Here is an 18,536-nt window from a genome sequence, read left to right as displayed (position 1 = left end):
ATAGATGAGGGAATTGTTGTTACATAAGGATATCCATTTTGCCAGGCTCCTGTCCATGTTTTAGCACTGCCCACCTCCGCTGGAGAACATTCTGTGTAAAATGGTCACATGTTTTCCACCCTTTGACCCATTCTCACCTCCCCGTGCTTCACTGGGACTTCACCATGCCATGCCAAAAGCATGATTTTTGACTTGTTTCCTCCTGTTTCCCAGTACATATGAGTTAGCTGTGTCACCACTTCAGTTGAGAGAGGCCAAGTGCCCTGCTGCCTTTGTTCATAGGTCTAATGGCTTTAGTTTTAATCCACTGAATCAAAGGAAAATGAAGTCATGAGACCAAGGAAATGATTTGCAGTTGGACCCAGCTTAGGAATAGAAGTGATTAAATGACCAAAAAGTCCACATTCTCATCCTTTATGTAGAGTAAAAATGCCAGTGTGTGTTCTAGATCCCTTCAGAGAACTCCAGTATCCTCTATTAGGTATAGGTACAAACCTCACAATAGCCCTCTGAGGAGAATTTTATTATCCCCACTTCATAGCCGAGCAAGCCGAGAAAGCAGCTGCAACCTGCCCAAGCTGCATAGTTTTGCTGATTCTTGGCCCCCAAACCATACTAACTTACCCCAACCTTGAAAGAACTATGAGAAGAAAACAGCCTCTGCTAGCATGTGGCTTTGTTCTTCATGAACCATGGCACTGAAGCCACTTGGCATCACTTCCAGCTGGTTTTCAGAAAGAGGAAACCTTTATGCAAAGAAATCTATTTTCATGGTGAGGCTTAAAGATAACTTAATTTGGGACTCTGAGTAAGAGTAGAGATGAAAAAATTACAAAGCAGAACAATTGCCTTGGAGAATGTCAGATTGCTCTGGAAAGGGAAAGCCTTTTGAATATAAATAATTCTGTAACACCAAGGCTGTCAACACTAGCTTCTTTGGTAGAAAAAAAGTCAAGCACATGGGTTAGGAGATGGAGGTTTTATTAAGTCTCCTGGGTTGATCTCTTCTCCACTTTGACCACTAAAACCTATTTATATTTAAGACTGTCAGAATGACTGTTCAGAGAAAGTGACTTTTGCTGAGAAACGTAAGGGCACCTAATTTATAGAATCAAAGCTTGTCCAACACTCATAAAATGCTGCCAAATTATTGGAATTCAGACTCCGAGGATTTTTCTGGCTCTTAACTGTCAGTGTTAAAGTGGTGACTTTAACATTCGGGTAGACTTGATTGTATGAATAACTGGGATTTCTGATACCCAAACCAACCAGACCCCCTAACACTTCTCTCAAACCTTGCACGTAGCATACAGCAAACATATATTGTGGAGATTTTAAGTACTTAGAAGACTATAAATTGCAGACAACATTTGTCACATTCTGGGGAGCACCCACATGGCTAAAAAGGCTGAACGTGGGTCCAGTCAGACATCTCAGAGGAAATCAGTATGGGAGATGCAGTTATCCAGGAAAGATCTGTTGAAAGTTCTACTGTCTATCGTTTGGACCCCCTTGAATTGCACGCAAAGCTGACAAGGCTTTTGCAAAATTTGTATGAGCAGAATCACTGCCAAACTGGACTTAAAGGGGCAGAGAAAGGACAAATTGAAGGAAGAGTGACTTCAAGGGCAGACCTGTGAAAGCAAAGATCTGGACCAAATAGATCTCTTGGACCAAGAGAGCAGGCCACCCAATGTGTGTAAAGGGTGGGTCTGCCCCTGCATTTAGAGGGGTTAGGCAATCTGTCCAGGTGCATGGAAGGGGTGGACCTTGCGCCCCATTGTGCAAGGAGATGGCTGCCACCCCAATGCTCAGAGAGGGCAGGGCTCTCAGCCCAGGGTTCAGGTACAGCATGATGTGCATGGAAGGGGTGGACCTTGCGCCCCATTGTGAAAAGAGATGGCTGCCACCCCAATGCTCAAAGAGGGCAGGGCTCTCGCCCCAGTGTTCAGGCACAGCGTGGCCACTGTGCAGATGCTTTGAAAGGGTTGTGCTGCCGTTCCAACAGGCCCAGAGGACAACACATCGTTCTAGAGAATACTCTCAGAACTTGAAATCTAATGGAAATTGCCCTGCTGGGTTTCAGAAGGGTTTGGGATCCATGACCCTTGTTTTCCTTCCAATTTCTCCTTTCTGGAGAAATGCCTGTCCCTCCATTATAAATAGGAAGCAGGTAACTTGTTTTCTAGGTTTCTCAAGTCCATCAAATAGGGGAATTTTGCCCCAGGATGGACCACACCCATAACTGATTTCGAGGAGACTTTGCATTTAGTATTGTTACTGATATGACTTGAGGCTTTGGGGATGTTGTGATGGAATAAATGTCTTTTGCATGTGGGAAGAACACGTCTTTTGGGGGTCCAGAGGGCAGACTACGGTAGATGGAGTTATGTACCCCAAAAAAAACAGGTCCTTAATCCATTCCTATGGGTATGAACCCATTGTAAATAGGACCTTTTGAAGATTTTATTTTCTGTTAAACTGTGGCCCAACTGAAGGAGATTGGGCCTTAATCTATTACTGGAGGCTTTATGAAGGAAAAAGCCCCGAGGGAGGAGAGGAATGAAGTTGGAAGTCAGCGGAACCTGGAAGGGGAAGGAGAGAACATCACCGTGTGAAGAAAGCCAAGGAGCCCCAAGGATTACCAGCAGCCAGCCCCAAAACGCTCCAGTCTTCAAGGAACAAGCATCACCTTGCTGCTGCCTCGATACTGAACTTCTCCTAGCCTCAAAAGTGTGAGCCAATTGTTTACCATTGTTTAAGCCAACACATTGTATGTATTTGTTTTAGCAGCGAGGAAATCAAGGCAGTGTCTTCCAAATTTGAAAACCTTAATAAAGTGCAAATGGTGAAGTAGCCTACTTGAATAAAATGATAACTTTTGGAAGAAATTGAGAAAATTGTGAAAAATCACTAAAAAGGTGCCAAGCCTTTTACAGCAGATTTCTATCAAACTTCCAGGAACTATGTGGTGGCTCTGCTATTTAAAGTGTTGCAGGCTATAGGGAAAGATGAGGAGCCTCCCAATTCATTTTATGAAGCCAGTGTAACCCTGATATCAAAACCTGACTTATCAGTTGAGATTAGGTTTTCTTGTGAGTGAGGGAGATACATAGTAAGTGACTTAAGACTCTCATATAAAAGTCCACAGATAGCTGTTCCAAGGGTGGGAGGGCAACCCAGACTCATGAAGCCCTCAGTGTGGCCCTTGTCTTCACGGTCTAAGATAGCAGCTAGCTACAGCCACCATATCTGATTCCACTTGTTATTTTCCATCTTTCTGGTTATAGCCATCCTGGTGGATGTGAAGTGTTTTCACATTGTGGTTTTGTTTGTATTTCCTTAAAAGACTAATGATATTGAACATTTTTTTCATATGCTTGTTAAGGCCATTTGTAGGTCATCTTTGGAGAAATGTCTATTCAGCTTCTCTGACTGGTTTTAATTGGGTTATTATCTTTTTATTATTTAATTGTAAGAGTTCTTTATATTCCAGATACAACTCCCTTATCAGATCTATGATTTGCAAGTATCTTCTTCCATTCTGTTGGTTGTCTTTTCACTTTCTGATGATATTATTTGTAACATAAAAGTTTTCTATTTTGATGTAGTCCAGTTTATTTGTGTGTGTGTGTGGTGCTTGTGTTTTTGGTAACCCAAAGGCCTGCTCCTACATTTTTCTGAGTTTTATAATTTAGCTACAACATTTATGTCTGTGATCTATTTTGAGTTAATTTTTATGTACAGTGTGAGATAGGGTCTAACCTCATTCTTATTCATGTGACTGTCCAGTTGTCCCAGAACCATTTGTTGGAAAGACTGTTCTTTCCCCTGTTGAATTGTCTTGGCAGTCTTGATGAAAATCAATTGACCATAAATGTATGGGTTTATTTCTAGACTCTCAATTGTAGTCCATGCATCTATATGTTTCTTCTTAACACCAGTACCACACTGTCTTTATTAATATAGCTTTGTTTTAAGCTTTGAAATCTAACTTTTTTTCTTCTTTTTAAAGATTGTCTTGACTGTTCTTGGCCCCTTACATTTCATATGAATTTAAGGTCATCTCATTAATTTCCACACACACACACACACACACACACAAAGCTAACTGGGATTTTGATAGCAATTATGTTGAATCTGTGGATCAGTTTTGGAAGTATTGTCATCTTAACAATGTCAAATCTTCTAATCTATGAACTTGTGATACCTTTCCATTTATTTAGCTCTTCTTTAACTTCTTTAACTTCTTATGTAATTTTTAGTGAACACCTCTTGCACTTCTCTTGTTAAATATACTTCTAACTATTTTTTGATGCTGTCGTAATGGAATTTTTAAAAATTTTACTTTTGGATTCTTCACAGCTAGTATATAGAAATATAATTGATGTTTGTATGTTGATTTCATATCCAGAAATCTTGGAGAATTCATTTATTACCTCTAATAGTTTTTGGTGGTGTTTTGTTTTTTGTTTTTTGTTTTAGCTTCCTTAGGATTTCCAAATATGAGTCATTTCATCGCACACAGAAGTAGTTTTATTTCTTCTTTCCAATCCAGATGACTTTTATTTCTTTTCCTTGCCTAATTGCCCTAACTAGAACCTTCAGTACAGTAGTGAATAGAAGTGATGAAAGCAGACATCCTTATCTTGTTCCTGATCTCACGGGAAAACTTAGTCTTTCACCATTAAGTATGATGTTAGCTGTGGGTTTTTTGTAAACCTTCTTATCAGGTTGCAAAAATTCCTTTGTATTCCATGTTTGTTTAGTGTGTTTTTCTTATGAAAAAGTATTGGATTCTAGCAAATACTTTTTCTGCATTGATTGAGATGATCATGTGAGATTTACCCTTTATTCTATTAATATAGTATATTACATTAATTGATTTTTCAGATATTAAACCAACTTTGCACTCCTACAATAAATCCCACTGGCCAATGTCAAAAATCCTTTTTGTATGTTTCTGGATTCAGTTTGCTAGTATTTTGTTGAGAATTTTTGTAACTATATTCTTAAGGAATATCGGTCAAGGCATCTATTCTTTATTTTTTTTAAACTCGTATTTATTTATTAACTTATTAAATGAAGAAAATACAGACTTTTAAAAATGTAATCAAGTATGATGAAGTGGATTTTCAAAAGCAATGAAACATCATCCTGAATAGTAAAGTGTATCTAATTTTGAGAGCAAGAGCATATATACTCTCCATGCAAAGTTGAAATTTGGGCCAATGCATTAGGATAAGAAAGAGAAGGGTGTATGGGATTGGCCTGGGAAGTCTTATAGAGCTCACCATGTATGTTTATAACAAAACAAACCCTTCTAGTCTGACCTTAGCTAATTAGACCAGGTGCTTGAATCAGGATGGAGAGTGGGGTAGTTCCATCTCACACAGTGATGAGCCAAGTGGCAAGCCCTTCCCTGCTTAGGGAAAGGGATGTAGATGTGATTGCACTTACTGCGTGAATGAGTTCATGGGAACCGCTAGAGCAAGTTAAGTAAATGGAAGTCCCCACACTTGCCTTGGATTGCAAATAGCATTTGCCTTCTTGTCTAAATGCATCTTTACAAACTCCTTCATTTTCCACTTTAGCTAATCTGAATGAGTTTCTGTTCCTTGTGTGGGTATAATCCTGCAAAGAAGACATAAAATTACCATTAGTAGTGAGCAATATGATTGAAAGCCCCGGAAAGCCAAGAAAATCAGCTGGAAAAAAGAAACTACTAGAATCAGAGAGACAATTGATATGATAGCCCATTTCATAAATAGATCCATAGAAACTAATCGTTTTCTAAAATTTAGAGATAAACATTTATAAAATTCAGTTTTATAATCAGTGTTGCCATTCACAAGAGACCTACATGTGAACAGATTTAAAATATAAAGTAAATATTTTAACAAAAACTGTTAATAGGATTTGTTTTATAATCTATAAAACATTATAGATTTGAAGAAATCTATAAAACATTATTCAATAATACTTCAAAAATTGAGATAAATGCCATGTTATGTTGTGAAAACAAATAAATGGAGCCTCCATGCGTTTTGGGACGATATCAAGTGGCTGAACATACACTATATAATTGAAGTCCTAGAAAAGGGTGTGGCGGGCAGGGAGGACAGGAAAATATTCCAAGGAATAATCGCAGAAAAAAATATTTTAACCCGATGCAAATTAAAAGGTAAGAGTCTTTATTTAGGGGGGGGTCTCAGGCTCCAGCCCACGGCGACGTCGCGGGCGCGGGGGCGGCGGGTCCCAGCCCACGGCGACGTCGCGGGCGCGGGGGCGGCGCGGAGCAGGGAGGGCACCCCGGGCCCACGCTGCTGCAAACCCGGGCGCGCGCTCGCAGGGCTGCGCCGGCGGCGGGTGCACGGAGAGGGGTGCGCCCTGGGCGCGGCTCCGCGGGCCCCAGAGGCAGGCGCCGGCGGCCTGACGGTCCCGGCGCTGGAGTTGGCCGAGCGCCCCGAGCGGCCCCGCGTGCAGCCCACCTTTGCTCCTCTCGGCCTGGGGTGCGCGGCGCCTGCTCCCGGGGCGCACCAGCCTCGCGCGCCCCGGACGCGCCCTTTCTGTTCCGGGACCTTTGACTTTGCCCTAGCTCCTTGCTCGCAAGCCACGGCGCTGGTGCAGCAAGACCCACGACAGCGGCCCCTGCTTTTCCCCGCAGAGATGGCATCGTGTCTGTGGGGCCCTTACGACTGCTCTGTCCCATCAGCAGCATCTTGCCCTTTAGGGGTTCCCTGATGAGCTGCTGCTGCCTCCACGGCACAGACGCCTCCAGGCCCTGGTTTGCGTTTCCAGCGCAGCCCCGCGCTCCGACGACGGCCCGGGCGTGGCGCTGCCCAGGAGCCGCCCGCACGCGTCCCCGAGCCTGGGGGGAGCTGGCCTCAGACATCCGCGCGGGGTTCTTCGATGTCACCTCTGAGATGAGCTCTCTGGGATTATTTCTTGCTGAAAGGCTACCGTTTTGGATTTTAGAGGCCGAGCTGAACCGCTCTGGAGCGTTAACCGTAGCTTTGGTTAGAACCTGTGGTGGAATCTTCCGGCAGCGCTGGGAGGTGATGGGCCCCGCCGGTCTCCCGCGGGCGTTGGAACTTCCAAAAGCCGCGGCTGGGCCTTGAATCCGAGAAGTTTGGTTTTGTCCTGGCTGGGCCCCCACGTCGGGAAATGAGTCACACTTCCTCGCTTTTCCTGCCGTCCCTTTCTGAAGTGTAGAATAAAATAAAAATTACGCAATGCTTTTCTGAAACCATTCCACCGTGTAGAGCAAACCCTTACGGGAACAAGAATGTTAATTTTTGTAACCAACGCTTTAATTTGGTAAATAGGAATCCATAGAGAGAGCAAGAATTTCCTTGAGCTTCTTATGACGAACATTCAATGACGAGCTGAATCTGCTGGGCAAGGATTTTCCCCGTGGGCTGACTTAAAAGACCATGAGCCCCGGCGCTGCGAGGGGAGCCCGGGACCGCCGCCTGGCCCCCGGGGTCCGCGCCCCAGGGGTGCGCCTCGCCGGGCTGCGCGGTGGTCGGTTGGCCCTGCCTGCCGCTGGCGGCTCTCCTGTTCCCACCCGCCCTTTCCCTTCGTGTTCTGCCCTAGCCAGCGCCCAGGAGGGCTTGGCACTCCCCCTACCAAGGGGAACTGCGGACGTGTAGTGGCCTAATGTGATGAAAAAAGGTTTTCCTCTTTCTCTGCCATGGATATCCTACCACTTTGACCTTGGAAGTATGCCTCGGCATCTTATAAGAAATGAAACACCTTCAGAAAACTGAGGAGGGCTGCTTTCCTTGTGGGAGGCGCTCATCTTGACTTGAACTTGGACGACCTTTATATATTCGCATGTTCCAGTATCAGCAGCTCTCCTGTTTGTTCATCAGTGAATGTGCATAAATGAAGGCTTTTGCAGTTAAGGTGAGATTTGCCACATCAAAGGGGGGGAGTTAAATAAGTATGCTACATTGCTCCCACTACAATGCAATGCTGGGTAGTGGGTAAATCAGATAAGGCAGATTTGTATGTGCTAATAGGACAGATAAGTTAAAGTCAGAAAAGCAAAGTGTAGGACAATAGGTGTAGGAAGTTCCCTTCGTGTGATTTTGGAAAGGATATGCATCTTCACATATACAATGCCTGTGTATCAAACAGGGATCTGAAGGCAACCCCAGCTAACTTCTTTTTTAGGAGGTACCGAGGATTGAAAGGGGGACCTTGTGCAGGCACTTAACCACTGATCTACACCCACTCCCCACAACTAACTTTTTAAAAAGTATTTATGTTTAAAAAGTACATAGATCACACAAAAGGTTACATTAAAAAATATAGGAGGGTCCCATATGCCCCACTCCCCACACCCCCACTCCTCCCACATCAACAACCTCTTTCATCAGAGTGGCACATTCATTGCATTTGGTGAATACACTTTGGAGCACTGCTGTGCAGCATGGATTATAATTTACTCTGTGGTTTATACTCCCCCAGTCCATTCAGTAGGTTATGGCAGGTTAGCAGCTAGCTTTTAACATCAGTTTCCCTTGGAGCAAGGAGTCAGTAGAGGGATACAGAGGAACAGATTTTTATTTCTTTATTATTTTTACTTCTTGTACTTTTTGAATTTCTAACTGACCTGTGTGTTCTTTTTATCTTCCAAACAAATACAATTTTAAAATTTAGAATATGTAATGTGTTGTCATACTCTACTGATGGGAGCTACTGGCATTTATAGATGTTTATTTGTATACACACATACCCACAAAAATGTATACTTTAAATGTAAAGAAAATATGCCATGATAATGTCCACATTACACATTACAGCAAATCATTACCAGGGAAGCAGATTTGGCTCAACAGATAGAGCATCTGCCTTCCACATGGGAGGCCCAGGGTTCAAACCCAGGGCCTCCTGGCCTGTGTGGTGAACTGGCCCATGCGCAGTGCTGATGCGCACAAGGAGTGCCCTGCCACGCAGGGGTGTCCCCCGCATAGGGGAGCCCCACGCGCAAGGAGTGCGCCCGTAAGGAGAACCGCCCAGTGCAAAAAAAGTGCAGCCTGTCTAGGGTGGTGCCGCACACATGGAGAGCTGATGCAGCAAGATGAAGCAACAAAAAGAGACACAGATTCCTGGTGCCGATGACAAGAGTACAAGCGGACACAGAAGAACACACAGTGAATGGACACAGAGAGTGGACAATGGGGGGGGGGACAGGGTGGTGGGGAAAGGGAGAGAAATAAATAAATAAATCTTTAAAAAAAAAATCATTACCAACATATACCATTCATCCTGGGATTTACCAGAAACCAAAGAAAACCGAGTGAGGGCTCAGAGAGTGCTCAAAACACAGCTGGAAAAAAGTGAGACCTGTGAAGAAGAGCAGGTGATTTAACTCCGACTGTCCTTGAGAATGCCCAGGGCTCCCCGCAGGGGTTTCGGCCTTGGCGACCCGACTTGAGTCGTGACCGCTGGCCCCTGTCCACACCAGGATCTGCCTCTGACCAACGGCGCCCAGGCCAGCAGCGAGGACGCCTAAGCGTGGCTGTCAACGCCTTTTCTTCTTTGGTTTGAAGGTCCCTAGTGGTGGGGGCGCAGGTCTCTGTCTGCAGCGCTCTGTAATAACAGCTGACCCTTGTCGAGCACTCACCACCAGCAAGGCACTACTGTGAGCCCCATCTTACAGATGAGGAAACTGAGGCATGGTGCCCTGGAGCGTGTGTAGACCCTGGCGGCTGAGAGGGAGGTGACCAGTGATGCACGGCCACTGGCAAACATCTGCCACCCCCTCGCCCCCTTGGTACCCTTCTAGCTCTGGAACCTCACCTCCCCTTTGCAGCAGTCGTTTGGGGGACTAAGGCTTCCCTCCCCCTCTACCCCGGGCCACGTACCGAGACTTAAAGGCTTCTATTCGCCTCCCAGTGTCGCCCTCTTAAAACAACAGAAATTTAGTGCCTCGGTCCTGGCGAGGAGCAGGGCCACGCTCCCTCTGAAGGCCGTAGGGGTCTGGCGGTGGCTGCTGGGCAACCCATGGTGTTCTATAGCTGGTGGCACTACTCAGGCTCTGCCCCCGCCACGCGGCCGTCTCCTCCAGTCGCACTGGACTGGAGCCGGGCTAATCCAGCTCGACCTCATCTTAACTAATAACATCTTCAGAGATCCTATTTCCAAATAGGATTGCAGTCACGAGACCCAGGCTTAGGACTCGGACACAGCCTTCTGGGCGGACACAATTCCTTCCATAGCACCCAGACGAGGACTGGCTGGGAACAGGTGCTCCAGAAACATTTGTTGAACAAGGAGCACGAGAAGCAGGGCCGAAGGAGAGAACCCACGAGATCACCGGGCTGCGGGGAGTCCAGCTAAACTGGCCATGGTTTTGAAACACAGCTGAGGGGAGCATCTACCTTAGTTCAACCCCTATTTAGTTAGTGATTTCATGTAGATCCGCAGGCTGGCCTCCGTGGTGTCTAGAACGATAAATCACACCTTCCTCCCCTGTAGAATGTGGCCGGGACCTCACACTTTGCAGGGCTGTAAGGATTCAAATGCGGGACGCCTCACTCTTTGCAGGGCCGCGGTAAGGGTTAAAATGCAGGGCACCAGGCCTGGCCCCTGGGAAGGGCTGCGTAAATGGTGGCCGTGATGACTCCTCCAAAACAGGAAAGGAGAACAGGGACACAAACAGGTATTGGCACACCAGTGTTCACAAGAGCATCATTCGCAAGTCCAAAAGGTGGAAGCAACCTGTTGTGCTGAAAATAAAACAGACTTTTAAAAAAGGGGGCGGAGAGCAATTTTATGGAGCTAAAGTTGCATTAATGCAGGAGTAGCACCAAAAAGAGATTTCTGCTCAAAGGGCTGAGCAGGGGGAGCAGCTTATATGGCTCTTGAGACAAAGGAGAGGTGTGGGGGAGCGGGGAGGGGTAAAGGGGACGTGACGTATGGTTAGTACGTGTGTTCTGTGAGCTGCGTGGGCTACGGGGGCCACGGGGGCTGTTTGGGCAGGGAGCCCTTGAGCCCAGTGTGCTAATCAGCGAGCAGGATGTGGATGTGGGATTGCAGCCCTCTGGTGAAGGTCACAGGTCCTGCAGGTGTCAGCTTGACCTCTTTGCTCTAGTTCTTCCTCTCAGGCTTGGGCAGGGGTTTTTATCACCACTGCAAAGGATTACCTGTATGTCAGCTTGCTTCAGTTAAGCTCTCTTTCTTCTTTCTAACTCCTTGGAACAATGGAAGCTCCCGCAAATCAAGATGGTTCGTAAATTCATTTACCATCCCAATCTCACAAACCCAAGTGTCCGTCAACAGATGAAAAAATAAATAAAATGTGTTCTATCTGTATGATGGAATATCATTTAGCCAGAAGAAGAAAATGAAGTTCTCATACATGGTACAACATGGATGAACCTCGAGGACATGATGCCAAGCCAGACACAAAAGAACAAATATTGTGTGAGTCCCTTATATGAAAAACCCAAGCAAAGGCAAATTCCTAGAGCCAGAAAGTAGACTAGCGGTAACAGGAGCTGGAAGGGGGGATGGGAAATCACTGCTTCATGGGTCCAGAGTTTCTCTTTGGGGTGAGGAAAGAGTTTTGGAAATAAATACTGGTGAAGGTTGCACATCACTGTGAGGGTGGTGAATAGCACTGAATTTTACACTTAAAAATGGTTAAAATGGCAAACTATGTGTTCTATGTATTTTACCACATTTTTTTAATGAACAGAAGTCAGGTACAAATAGAGCAATTGAATCAACAAATCGGTATTGGTCCCTCGCCATGGGGCAGGCTCTGGGCTGAATTGGGGTCCCCAAGGTGAAGCTGTCAGCCTCTGACCTCCTGGCTTCTCGCTTTAGGAGGAGATAGTCTGTAAACAAAACAGAAGATGACAGGAGTTGGGAGAAATTATAAAGAAAGGGCCTTGGACATCTGAATTTGTTTGTAACATCCTGAAAATAAATTTTTAATTTGTCCTACTAGTTACTATGCCCAGATTAAGGAATGGTATTCTTTTATTTTTCTTGCCACAGGAAAAATGGACAAGCATAAAATATATTTTCCTGTGAAGCACATTGCTGCATGATAAGAAGCTAAGTCATTTCGTTGTGCTACTCTTTGCATCTTCAGATGAACCATTAACTGTTCCGCCCAACTTTAAAAGAACTAGAAGGACATTCTCAATTGAGGACACTCCTAAATAAGATAAATATAATCAGATTAAGGCCAGGACGTGAATTCCACAATGTGAGGATGAAAGGATGTCCTGATATTTTAAAGTAAATATTAAAAGTTTAGTAAGAAAAAAATGGCATTTAAAAAGTCATTTTAAATGACTTAATATTAGGAAATATTTTATCCAAAAGGCTTTACCTTGTAAAACCATCTGAAGGCATCTTCAAGTTTTCTACAATTAGAGAAAGTTTTGGTGTGGCTTTCCTATAAAAAGGCTAATAAAGGGGATGGAGGTAAAATGGCATGGAGTAAGGTGCTGCTAGAGTCAGCTCATCCTACAGGGCAATTAGTAATCACTCAGAGCCATCTAAAACACCTGATTGGGAACCCTGGAGACCAGAAGAGCTTCCTGCAACATCCATGAAGGAATGGAAGGAGGAGACTGCCCATCTGCAGAGAAGATTTGTGAGTAGAGTGCTCTACACCGCAGAGGCCAGTGCCCATCCTCCACTGGCAGCACAAACCATCTCGGGAGCTATTCCATAGCTGGAATTGGAAGCCCCGCTTCCCAAAAAGGGGGGCAAAAGAGTCAGTTGGGCACTGACTTCAGCTATTGATTAGTAAATTCGGCAGGCTAAAGCATAACCCTAAGAATGGCAAAAGTTTGAAATTATCCAAGTCAAAAAGAGTCCAGTAGCTGCCATTTTAGCTCTGCTACCAGCATGAGGGGAAGTGGGGCTGATTGAAAATCGCAGCGACCTTAGGGACCCACTTCTTTCCACCGAGATAAGATTGTGGCTCTAGCCTAGGCTCCAGTCCCATATCGGCAAGGAGGAAGCAGGAGGGACCTACACGAGCTCTATGGGTACTAACTGCAGGTCAAGGCAGGAGGCCTCCTTCACTTCCCAGAGATGACAGGACTCTGGTGGCCACTGGACTGGAAGAGTGAGTGTTCAACCCCAAGGGTTGAGAATTCCACCAGGCAACAATTAAGTTCACATTTGGAGCCATGAGAGAAAGCAGGGTCCGTAATACCAGTAGGACAGGAGACAGGGATGTCTCAAGTTTGCTTTCCCCTGAGCCATAGGGGCAGACGCTGTTATGAAATAACCATAAGCAAAGGCAAGGGGTGAGGCTAGGCTTGAAATGGCCTAAATATAGGTAAATCCAGTTTAAGATTTATACTTAAAATAGTAGGTTCAGGCTAAATCTACCCAGTCATAATTTCAGTTATTATCATTCTGCTGTTTTATAATATAAAGACATCTATAAACGATCTTAACTCTTGGTTACAGTTTCTAGTAGTTTTTTGTTGTTGTTCTTGTCCATAATATTCTTTTTTTTTAAAGATTTATTTTTATTTCTCTCTCCTCACCCCCCGCCCTAGTTGTCTATTCTCTGTGTCCATTCGCTATGTGTTCTTCTGTGTCTTCTTCTATTCTTGTCAGCAGCACTGGGAATCTGTGTCTCTTTTTTGTTGCATCATCTTGCTGCATCAGCTCTCCATGTGTGCTGTGCCACTCCTGGGCAGGCTGAACTTTCTTTTGCACTGGGTGACTCTCCTTACAGGACACACTCCTTGTGTGTGGGGCTCCCCTACGTGGGGACACCTCTGTGTGGCACAGCACTCCTTGTGTGCATCACCACTGCACGTGGGCCAGCTCCACAAGGGTCAGGAGACCCTGGGTTTGAACTGTGGACCTCCCATGTAGTAGGCTGATGCCCTATCTGTTGAGCCAAGTCCGCTTCCCCATAATATTCTTTTACTGTCCTTTTTAAAAAATATTTTTAATTTAATTGCCTTTTTTTAAAAGATACATAGATGACAAAACATATTACATTAAAAAATATATATAAGAGGTACCCATATACCTCATACCTCACCCCACTCCTCCCACATCAACAACCTCTTTCATCATTGTGGCACTTACATTGCATTTGGTGAGTACATTTTGGAGCACTGCTGCACTGCATGGATTATAGTTTACATTGTAGTTTATACTCTGTCTAGTAAATTTTTGCTTTAAGGCACACTGGGTACCTTTATTAACTAAGCCATAAGAATTTTATTAGTAATAACTTTGCTATATTTTTCTGCTTTTCTAGCATTTGAATCAATTCCACTTGTGATTTATACATTGACATTTAAAGACTCATTTTTACATTACCTTTCACCATTACCCAATTTGTAATAAGTGAACGCCAAATCTGATTTCCTTGGCACAATCCAATTCTGACAAAGTTAAACACAGATTTCAAGGTTGAACACAAAATTAAGCACAGATTAAAACAAGAGAGAATTTTATACCCTTAGCATTTTTAGGAACTCTTTGCTATTAATTGATGGCACATGAGGTTTCTTATTTTCTGGAAGAGGTTTAGTAACTGGTCTGAATCTTAATCCTTATTCATACTTTCTATAGGCACAACTGAGTTTAAACTAATGGAAATTTGAGTTGTGCTTCCTCATTTCTTTAAGGAGACATGATATGAGGTTTCTGGGCCTGAGATCTATCTGTCCTCCTGTTCTACACTGGTTTAATTGGAATTTAGGGTCCCATACAGCGGCTGCTCTTGGCTTTACTGGCAAATTTTCCTGATTCTTGAGAAGACACTCCTATGGTGGGCTAGAGAACATGCCCATTATTCTAGGAAGAATGAAGTAGCACTTTTTAGTTGACTGATCTGGTGTCCCAGAGTCCAAGTCTGACTAAAATGTTCACCACTCCAAATAATTTGGAGCTGATGCTCTGTCCCAGCATCCTGAGAATTTAATCCAGAGCCCTTCCAACAAGAATTCCTGTGGCTCAACTAGGTCTTGGAAGATGCCTGAAATCCCAAAGTTCAGACCAAAGCTACTAAGCTGAATTGGTGGGAGACATTGGGAGCAGTTTCCCAAACCAAGTGCCTGATCTGAGTTTCAGGGGATGTTTGGCTGCCCTGTAAATGGAAAGGCCCAAAGCATGGTAGCCATGAAGAGTTTACTGCTCTGGTTCTCAGCACCCCTACATTCCATGGTCTGAGATTGACTGCACTGTTCCCCAAATGGAAGCTCCTGAGATAAATCTCAGGGGATAATTGGCTGCTCTCTGAATCAAAGTGCCCAAGGCTTCAAGTCTTGGACATTCAGAGTTACTTCTCTGGTGCCCACCTCCCCGGGAATCATAGAAACCCCTTCTGCTGGGTGTTTCCTGGGCTGTTTTGGACTTGGAAAACAGACCAAATAGATTTCAAGGTCGTCTCAAGATATTTACTGATTTCCCTTGAAATTTCTTCTTTGATCTACTGATTATTTAAGAGTATGTTATTTAATCTCCATATATTGTCAATTTTCCCTTTTTCCATCTGTTAATGATTTCCAGCTTCATTACATTATGATTAGAGAAAGTTATTTGTCTAATTTCAATATTTTTATATTTATTGAGATCTGCTTTGTGACCCAACATATGGTCTATCCTGGAGAAAGATCCAAGAGTATTTTAGAAGAATATAAGGCCTGCTGTTTTGGGGTGCAATGCCCTATAGATGTCTGTTAGATTTAGTTCATTTATTGTATTATTCAGGCTCTTTGTTCCCTTATTTATCCTATGTCCAGATATTCTATCCAATGCTGAGAGTGATGTATTAAAGTTTCCAACTATTATTGTAGAGATGTCTATTTCTCCCTTCAGTTTTGCCAATGTGGGTCTCTTGCATTTTTGGCCAACCAGGTTAGGTACATAAATGTTTATTATTATTTCTTCTTGGTTGAATTGCCCCTTTTATTAATATATAATGACCTTCTTCTCTCTTTGCCACATTGAAGACCAGTCTCAGCAACCAGGCTGTCGACATTCCAGAAAATGTCAGCATCATGCACAGTTACTCTGAAGGGCCCCAGAGGAACCTGTGGAGGGACTTCAATCACATCAATGTAGAACTAAATCTACTTGGGAAGAAAAAGAAGAAGTTTTAGGTTGACAAATGGTGGGGAAATAGAAAGGAGCTGGCTATAGTTCGCACTATCTGTAGTCATGTAAAGAACATGATCAAGGGTGTTACATTGGGCTTCCATTACAAGGTGAGTTCTGTGTATGCTTATTTCCCCATCAATGTTGTTATTCAGGAGAATGGGTCTCTGGTTGAAATCCGAAATTTCGTGGGTGAAAAATGCATTTTCAGGCTTTGGATGAGGGAAGGTGTGCTTGTTCATTATCTCAAGCCCAGAAAGATGAGTTAATTCTTGAAGGAAATGATATTGAACTTGTATCAAATTCAGCCACTTTGATTCAACAAGCCACAACAGTAAAAACGAGGATATAAGAAAAATTTTGGATGGTATCTATGTCTCTGAAAAAGGAACAGTTCAGCAGGCTGATGAATAAAATCTAAGAGTGGTGCAGCAACGGGAACAACAAGATGCCAGACCTATTTGTGGTATTTTAAAGACACAATAAAATTCCTCTTTAACTTGAAAAAAAAAATGACCTTCTTCATTTCTTATAGCATTTGCATTTAAAATCTATTTTGTCTGATATTAGTGTTGCTATTCCAGGTATTTTTTGTTTACTATTTACATAGAATATCTTTATCCAGCTATTTACTTTCATCCTGATTGTGTCCTTGCACAATCAGACAAATGAGTCTCTTGTAGACAGCATATAGATGGCTCATATTTATTTTTATCCATTCTATCAGTCTACATCTTTTGATTTGGGTGTTCAATCCATTAACCTTCAAGGCTATTACTGTAAAAGCATTACTTGTTTCATCCATTTGATCCTTTGGCTCTTTGTTGTCATATCATTTTACTATTTTAATTACCCTTACTAATAAAATTCATTTCTACACTCTTTTCCAAGTCTCTCACCCTTGTCTTTTCCTTTCAGACTGCAGCACTCCCTTTAGGATCTCTTGTAATTCTGGTCTTTTGGTAACAAACTCTCTGTTTTTGTTTGCCTGTGAAGACTTTAAACCCACCCTCATTTTTAAAATTTTATTTTATTTATTTTTCTCCCCTCCCCCTCCACCCATTGTCTTTTCTCTGTGTCCATTTGCTGCTTGTTCTTATTTGTCCACTTCTGTTGTTGTCAGCAGCACGGGAATCTTTTTGTTGCATCATCTTGTTGTGTCAGCTCTCCGTGTGTGCGGTGCCATTCCTGGGCAGGCTGAACTTTCTTTCATGCTGGGCAATTCTCCTTACAGGGCACACTCCTTGCGCATGGGGCTTCCCTATGCGGGGACACCCTTGCATGGCACAGTACTCTTTGCGTGCATCAACACTGCACGTGGGCCAGCTCCACACGGGTCAAGGAGGCCCAGGGTTTGAACCGCTGACCTCCCATGTGGTAGACAGATGCCCTAACCACTGAGCCAAGTCCACTTCCCCTCACCCTCATTTTTAAAGGACTGTTTTGCCAGATAAAGAAATCTTGGCTGGAAGTTTTTCTCCTTTGGTATCTTAATTATATCATACTACTGCCTTCTTGCCTCCATGTTTTCTGATGAGTGATTGGCATTTAGTCTTATTGGACTTTCTTTGTATGTAATACATCACTTTCTCTTGTTACTTTATCTCCAGCATTTGACATTCTGAATACTAGATGTCTTGGAATAGGTCTATTCAGATTTTTTCTGTTTGGGGTGTGATGTCCTTCTTGTATATTGATATTTACATCTTTCATAAGGGTTGGGAAGTTTTCAGTTATTATTTCTTCAAATATTCTTTCTGCCCCTTTTTGTTCTCTTTTCCTTCTGGGAGAAGTGTATGTTTTTGCTTTTCATATTGTTATTCAATTCCCTGAGACCCTGTTCAATTTTTTCTTTTCTTTTCTCTTTCTGTTCTGTCTTTTCAAGTTAAGATGCCCTGTCTTCTACCCCACTAGTTTTTTCCTCAGACAAGTCAAATCTGCTGTTATATGCCTCTAATGTATTTTTTTTTTCAGGTATTGGGGCCAAAGATTTAACATAGGACCTCGTATGTGGGAAGCTGGTGCTCAACCACTGAGTCACATTGGTTCCCTTGACTTGATTTTTCAGTTTGTCTGCTTGTTGTTTTTTGTTTTTAGGAGGTACCAGGAACTAAACCTGGGACCTCCCACATGGGAAGTAGGTTCTCCCCTGCTTGAGCCACATCCATTCCCTCTAATGTATATATTTTTAGGAGGTACTGGGGATTGAACCCAGGAACTCATACATGGGAAACTGTCACTCAACCCTGAGCTACATTCACTCCCCAATGAAAGTTGGATTTTACATTTTTGTTTGTTTTGTTTTTAGCAGGTACTGGAGATTGAAACCAGGACCTCATACAAGGGAAGCAGGCACACAACTACTTGAACTGCATCCACTCCCTCTCCTGTATTTTAAATATCATCCATCATGTCTTTCATTCCCA

General features: G+C 43.5%; 1 pseudogene; it reads left to right on the top strand.

Moving 5' to 3' along the window:
- The first annotated feature begins 7,792 nt into the window (after positions 1-7,792).
- Positions 7,793-16,557, top strand: LOC105746608 (large ribosomal subunit protein uL6-like; annotated as a pseudogene).
- Positions 16,558-18,536: the final 1,979 nt, after the last annotated feature.

This window comes from Dasypus novemcinctus, chromosome 4, assembly GCF_030445035.2.
Source record: "Dasypus novemcinctus isolate mDasNov1 chromosome 4, mDasNov1.1.hap2, whole genome shotgun sequence".
Classification (NCBI taxonomy): Eukaryota; Metazoa; Chordata; class Mammalia; order Cingulata; family Dasypodidae; genus Dasypus; species Dasypus novemcinctus.
This window is presented reverse-complemented; position numbering and strand designations above follow the sequence as displayed.